The sequence below is a fragment of the Zea mays genome, chromosome 8, assembly GCF_902167145.1.
Source record: "Zea mays cultivar B73 chromosome 8, Zm-B73-REFERENCE-NAM-5.0, whole genome shotgun sequence".
Classification (NCBI taxonomy): Eukaryota; Viridiplantae; Streptophyta; class Magnoliopsida; order Poales; family Poaceae; genus Zea; species Zea mays.
The window spans coordinates 57,905,560-57,913,417 of record NC_050103.1 but is presented as its reverse complement, the minus strand read 5'-3'; the positions used below and the strand labels follow the sequence as shown (position 1 = coordinate 57,913,417).

The 7,858-nt window shown below is 38.8% G+C and overlaps 1 long non-coding RNA gene across 1 annotated transcript; it reads left to right on the top strand.

Annotated features, from left to right (window-relative positions):
- The first annotated feature begins 1,192 nt into the window (after window positions 1–1,192).
- On the top strand, window positions 1,193–2,847 carry LOC109941602 (uncharacterized). Its single transcript, XR_002264266.2, has 3 exons — window positions 1,193–1,273; window positions 2,044–2,156; window positions 2,454–2,847. It is a non-coding gene; the product is annotated as an uncharacterized lncRNA (long non-coding RNA).
- The last annotated feature ends 5,011 nt before the right edge of the window (window positions 2,848–7,858 follow it).

The window sequence follows — 7,858 nt, the reverse complement described above, 5'->3', positions numbered from 1 at the left end:
CTCTATTGATCAGGCTTTGTGAAGGTGGAGAACTATTGGATAGAATCTTGTCCAAGTATTACATTTTCTTGAGAAATCATTTTGCGAACACCACTACAAGGTGTAGCTTTGTTACAGTACTGTCTGTTTTTTGCAGAGGTGGAAGATACAATGAAGGGGATGCAAAAATTATTGTTGAACAGATATTAAAAGTAGTTGCCTTTTGCCATCTTCAGGGTGTTGTTCACCGTGATCTGAAGCCAGAGGTATGTGGACTCTGTTAAGTATAGTGTATCGCAAAATATGATTTGTCGTGGCGATAAAACTGTAGTATATTCCTTCTGATAAATCCACCCTTGGATGTTTTTAACAGAATTTCCTATTCAGCACTAGGGAAGATGTAAAAACCATTCTTATTCAACATTTTACATTGTTCACACAAATAAAGGCTTCTCTAACTCCCCCCTGAACTAAATAGCATTTGGTAATAACCAGGAGCTTCACAGTGCTCGATCTTCATTTGAGCATCAGCCTAGAAGTATGTTCGCTTCACTGTTTTTTTTCGAACACACAGGAAAGCTGTGTACCCTTATATTAAGAGAAAGGGGGTTTAGAAACCCTGGGAACAACACACACCAGTTGCCCTGTGTTCATTGTTTCCTATCATATGGTTTGCGGATTGTGGGTATAAATCTGAATAGTACTCTGTTCATTGTCTTCCAACACAACATTCTTTTCTTTTGTTATCCAACTCTGTATAAACTTCGAGTATCTTCTCTGCTGTCTGTTCCAGTCATGTTGACGAGGGTGATCAGGGGGTAAATGCCACACAGTGGCTGCATAACGAACCTGTACTTGTTACTGTAAGTGGTGATGGCAGGTGAGTAACTAGCCCAATGATGTACACATTCTGTCATCAATCAATCTGCATTTAAGTTATGAAAAATGCTTAACTAATTTACTATGCTTTTAGTGTTGGAATGTGGGACGTTACTTTAGGTCAACCTTGTGTCAGACATATCGTTGCCCATACTCGATGTGCTAATGTGGTGAGCCTATATTGTGATATTCTACCTGTGGCACCCTTCAGCTTACCTCTTCTGATATTGATTTTCATTGTATAAATTCCAGGTTGTTGTGGCCCCTAATGACAAATACCTCTGCACAGGAGGAAGCGATCAGAAAGTACCCTTCAGCTTACCTCTTCTGATATTGATTTTCATTGTATAAATTCCAGGTTGTTGTGGCCCCTAATGACAAATACCTCTGCACAGGAGGAAGCGATCAGAAAGTTGTGAGTTGCTTATTTGTCCTTTTAGTTTCTTATGTGGCTTATGTTATGTCGTACTGGAAAAGGTATGTTTGGATTGTTTTGTTGGTTAACAACTGAAATCAGTAGAAATGCAATACATCTTATTGATGTAGTTATTTTTTTTCTCAAACACGTAGGAGAGTTGTGTATCTTTATATTATAGAGAGAGAGAAAAGGGATATAAACCTATACAAGGCAACTGGTAACCTTTATGCCTCAACTATGAGACAACAGAAGGTTGCAAGGAAAAAAATACTACACAGCACTCAAACCCTTTTTACAAGGAAGAAAGTCGCGACCTTTCTAGCCTCGACATGACAAAAAAATAGCTCCTGAAGTTTTTGAGCATCAGTGAAGCACCAAGACTCAGCCTCAGTTTCTCTTTGAAGGAATGTTGTTGCTGTGCCTTTACTAGGGAAGGGCCGCAACTGTCAAAAATTCCTCTTTTCCTGTGAAGCCATGAGGCCCATGCTCCCAGGATCACCATACTGTCCAAACCTTTTCTTTGGGTAGCTTGGCTAGTGGTTACATGAAATGGGCATGGTTTAAAAATACTATTGGCATACTTGTATTCATTATCCATATGTATGGTTCTTGCCTTGATGTGCATAACTGACTAATGTGGCCCTTGAAGAGGGAGTTATTGTAACTGATGTATGATATTATTTCCATTTATGGCTTTGGGCAGAACCACAAGTGTTTGCTTTGTTTTTATGTTTAGCTGGTCCTCTCATTGACTATTGGCTTCGCAGGTTTTATATCATAACAGAAGTGGGCGTACACATCTTAATTGGCGTCTTTCACATCCTCTGCAAGGAAATGATTGATATGCTGCCAGAAATCATAGAATTGTTCCGCTAACATGGTAAATCACATTTCCTTTCTGTGACTTTGATTTGGTGATCTCTGTTAGTACTTCAGCACTGTAACAACTAAAAATACATTTTTACTGAATCATACATCAATAAATATATGAATATGGTATAAACTGCATGCGAACATACTTCTCTTCACTTTTCTAATAGCTTAAGGGGTTGTTGCAACTTCACGTTAGGTAGACTTCTGTTTTATCCTCATTGGAGATTGAACAGCTTATGTTATTTCCCAACACGCCCTACATACCTTTGTTCCTAACTCTTTTTGTGTGCATATCTTTTTTCAGCAGGGAAGTTCTCTAAGGCAGGCAGTTGAACTTTGGCAGAAACTTGGTTGCTCCAGATGGATGTGGAGCCAGGACTCGTATTGAAGCTTCTGCTTGATGGACGGCTGAAGCTTGTGTTGGCCTTGACATTATTGAATTCTCATGCCTCTTTACAAGTAGAGTCTGTATCTTTTTGTGCTCCTATAAAGAAATGTTCATGAAATCAATGTCATTCTGACTGGTAGTAGGTCTCTATTCTTAGATTCTGTTTGGATAAAGGGGATGGAATCCAAATCCTTAGGATTTAGTTCAACTTTGAACTAAATTTCTAGAGCAACCCCCTTATTTGAGCACCCATGTATGGGCCAGATTATGTGATTCCCTGTACCATCAACCAGTTGATTAATAAATACTCTATATTTCTGTATTATATGTGATATTCTATGTTGCGTGTGATTTTATGTTTGTCTAATTTTTCATTTCTGTAATTTTTATTTTTTTTTCTGGAAAAGGGATAAGAACGTGGGTACCCACGTTCTTAAAGTTAAGAACGTGGGTACCGTCGAACTTAATGTGCAGCCCACGCAGACCCACGTAGGCCACATAAGTTCGACGGCCACGCGTCCCCGTCGAACTTAACAGTAAGAACGTGGGTACCGTCGAACTTACTTCTCTAAATTCGACGGTCCCCGTCGAACTTAAAAACGCACGTTCTTAATGTTAAGTTCGACGGTACCCACGTTCTTACTGTTAAGTTCGACGGTACCCACGTTCTTAAAGTTAAGAACGTGGGGGCCGTCGAACTTACTTCTCTAAGTTCGTCCAAAAATCGCCGTCGGCTATATTCGTCGGTACACCCACGTTCTTACGGTAAGTTCGACGGCTTATTACATTAAGTTCGACGGTTTGTCACCCACGTTCTTTAACCAGTTTCTTGTAGTGCTCGTTGTCGAGAGAAATATAAACACCAGGGGTTTACACATGAATATCCTTATACCCTAATCTGAATTTTAAAATAATTTTTTGGCTTCATAAAAATTCTTGGGGCGTTGCTGTTCATTTGGTATAGCCATACGAAGAATGTCAAGAAGATCACCAAAAGATTTATCCGTCCATTTGTTCATTGATTTTATATTAAATAGAAGCACCAATAAAGTCAGAATTGTCAACTCACATCCTGTCCATAGCAGCTGATTTGATTCCTCAATCATCTTATAAAACTTTGCTGCATCCAAACAGGACCCTTTCGTAGGAGCATTGCCATCAACCATAGGTGTGTCATCGTACATGTGTTGTATTGTATCATGAATCATTTGTGTCATATTAACTTGTCTTTCCTTACTACAACTATTTTGACCCATATTATTATTTCCATGCCCAGAAGTATCTCCATGAAAATCCCATTGGCCATAATCCTCAAGTATCCCATTGCACACCAAATGCTCAAACATAACATCACTTGGCTGCACAGTAGTGTGCACGCATGACTAACAAGGGCAATAATTCTTGCTTCCTTCAGGCTTATCTTTGAATGCAAATTATAAGAAGCCTTTTACACCAGCTACAGATTGAGCCGAGCCTTTAGAACACTGCAAAAGAAGCTTCACCACCTCTAAATCCATTATGAAACTATAAAAAATACTGATGTTAATTCTACTATAAAAAATCTAAAACTTATTTCTCAATTGTATTAGTATATTGATTTCTAGATGTCTACAAGTAACACAATAATAGCTCAAAATTATATTTACCCAGCTAGTCTATACATAAACAAATATCATGTTTTAGATATGTTCAGAAATTTTTCCATACCTTACTCTTCTCCTGATTCTTAGAAAGTCGATAAATAATGGTACTAGTTCAACCTTTCATGCAGTCCCTAAGAAACTGAGACCCGGATATAGGTTGGAAGCGCATCCCTAGTGTTCGTCGATCGGAGGCAACAAGGAGAGGAAATCAAGAAACTTATCGGCTGATGATTGGCTTCTCCCCCTCAGACTTATGTCGTTGTGCTGCTAGGAACTATGCAGGGAATGAAGAGTTGTGCCATGAGCCCTTCGATCCAGAATATCCACGCCACTAGGAACTTCGATGAAGGGAAGAGGAACTATAGCGCACAGAGACGAAGAGAAGATTAGCGACGGCGCACAGAGACAAAGGGAATAGGACTGACCTCCCTAAGATCAGCAACGGCGCACAGAGATAAATTAATGGCTTTTCCTCTTTCATTAACAAAAATTTAGTGCACTATAAAGTTTTCAGTAACAAATACAAAATTAAAAATTTAGTTGTCAGCACTTTGTGCAATAATTGGTTTTTAGTATTCAGGAATGAACCTTCAAGTCATTTAAAAATTTCTCAAGCACCGTATTCAGTAAACAAAATTGAATCCAAACAATGAAGTACTATAATTGACTATGTACAAATCAAATAACTTAAACTATTGCGGGCTACAAAGTCTGCGAGAAGCTACTCTACTTTTCATGCCTTTGCAGCAAAAACTAGGCACCAGCTGAATCTATCAGGCTCCCATCCTCCACTCAGGAATACAAACATATAGTCAGACATCACCCATGAGATAGAACAATACGCGCATGTGACAGATCCATGACAGCCACAACGGCATCCTCTTTGAGGTGCCGGCTTGGATAGAAGGGAGGGGGAAAGCCTAGCGCATAGCTCACGGCGTAGCACAGCGTGTACGCGCAGGACGGTCGAGACCGAAGACAAGGATGACGACGAGTGAAGTGAGGCATCGAGGGCATGGCCAAGTCGCAGTGCAGGAACAGTCAAGAGAAAACCTAGAAATCTAGGTTGAATGGGGAATACGAAGGAGGAATTACCTCTTTCTCGTCTTCGCTGACGCGGTGGCCGCCGTCCAACTTGGGAAAACCGATTCCCCAGAGAAATGAGAGGGTACGATTCTGGTTTCATAATAAGGAAAAATGAGGGTACCATTCCCCAGCCTGGGCTCCACCGCGTTCAGAAGATTGAATAAGTAAAATATAAACACTTTCATATCACAACTCTTGAATAGCTCTTATGGTTAGTAAAGCACAGATTATGGTATGCCAATTGGTTAGGTCCCAGGATCAAATACCAAGTTTAGCGCCACTACGCCACTATTTTTTTGCAATATCAATTTTCTGTATATTTTTACAGTGTATTGCGTAAATTTGTACAGTATGCATAATTACAATAGTAATTTTCTACAGTACTTATACTTAGAATACTGTATGGATTACCTTGCAACATATATAAATCATGGCTATGGCTACATATGTAATCACTTAATGGTTTAATTGCAACATAGATTAACTACATCGATGATATTTGCAACACATAATAAGTGTTGCTCTATGCTCGTTAGCAACGCATAACACTTGCAACACATAATATGTGTTGCTTTGTGCTCGTAAGCAATACATAACACTTGCAACACATAATAAGTGTTGTTATATGCTTCCTTGCAACATATAAAACCATGCGTTGCTAGACATGCGTAGCTACAGGGTTGTTCTGTTGTAGTAAATACCAAACCATAATAAGAATAATAGAACAAAGTTAATAAACAATCCCATGCAATGCAAATGACAAATTGAATTTAGTTCCATAATTTAATCATGCGAGAGTCCAGAGCTGCTCGTGACCGTGAGCTCGGCTAGTATACCAGTTTTACACTCTGCAGAGGTTGTACCCTGTACCCACAAGTCATGTATCCCATGTTGCCAGGGTTAGCTAGACCCTTAGACACTACTGAGGTGAATGGCTACGGATCCACTACGAGGCCTTTACAAAGTTCCACTAGCTTCCGAAAACCCGCTACAGTTCTGGGAAGAGCAATTGTAGGAATCCCTCGTTTGACCACCATCGCAGCAAAATCAACCTGAGAACCTCCCTACATGCCTACTCCCCTACTACCCTTGCCCCTTTCGGGTAAGGTAGTCTTCCACTAGCTTTCCTAATTAGTCAGCCAAGAGCGTCCCATTCCACCCTTGAGGTGGCATGTGTTTCTCAAGTTAAGCTCCATGTTCCAATTAAAAATATAATGATCTTGACATGAACATAAATAAAATAACAGAATAATTGGAACATGTACATAATGTAATATTAATCCCAAAACCATATAGAGCAATAGCAACACTACCCAAATAGTTCAGGGGTAAACAAGTATAAAGATAATCAGACTAGGGTGACCTATTGGATCCCATCAAAATTAAGCCTATGCGTGATAAAGTGATTATAAAGAACATTATTGGGTAAATGAAAGTGATAAGGACACAACTTGCCTGGGACTTCAGATTCCAGGTACCAGGATGATCTTCAGATTCTCGTGACCTCACTTCTAGTCGTAGAAATACAAACAAACATGGTATAGACAAAATTAACATCATACCAAACATAAGAGAAAACTACATAATAATAATCTACACGTCGTAACGATATCGTGGGCTCGAGAATCACTAAAATCGGAGTTACGGTTAAGGAGTTATGATTCATAGAAGATCTATGTGATTAAAATATTAAACTATAATATAAATTGGTTAGTATAAATCATATGAGAGATTATTCTATGAATAATTATCTCAATTTTAATCTAAGTCATTATTTGATTAAAGATCATCTAGTCAAATTATAACCATAAGATCAGAATACTATATTAATATTAAAGAAGTTAATCCAATAGACACGGATCAATCCAATTAGTTACCTAATTATAAAAGTAGGGAATATCATATAACAAATGTTGCTACTGCGTAGTAAATATTTATACGAGGCTAACACAACTTGAACGGATTGAAACAAAGTTGAAATGAATTAGTTATGATTTTTCGAAGTCTATATGTGTTTGGTACAAAATTAATTAAGTAATAAATTCTAGTATGGGTTTCATGTTAAAATAGTGTTACCAAGTAATAGACAATATTAATACAAAATTTTAGGAACTGGAATGGACTAAAAAGGAGCTAAAATGAATTTTATAGGAATTAAACAAGTTTCTGCAATTGTTTTTATATTGAAAATCATTTCTGAATTGAATTTCTTGGGTTTTATTAACTGTCTTGACTGCGCACCAAAAACTGAGAAACGCAGGGGGCTTGGTGCAAGAATTCATAAGGCTCAGTATAACCACGCAGTGGACCGCGGGTTGGTTTCTCAAAAGTCGAGGGCTTCTAATGCAAAATCTCCCAGCCAAAGGGGTACGGGTCATTCTGAGCCGCACGATCAGATATCGAGGGCTGGCATTAGATCTATTGTTTTATACACCGGTATTTGACCAGGGCCTTTGGATCGTGATCCAACGATCAGATCCACACACCGAGGCCCAAACACGAGATTCACTCCCCACCACTCGATCATGCATCAATGTTCTACATTCAATATACGAAGGGGTATGGGATGATTTAATCGGATCCGCTCCTCGA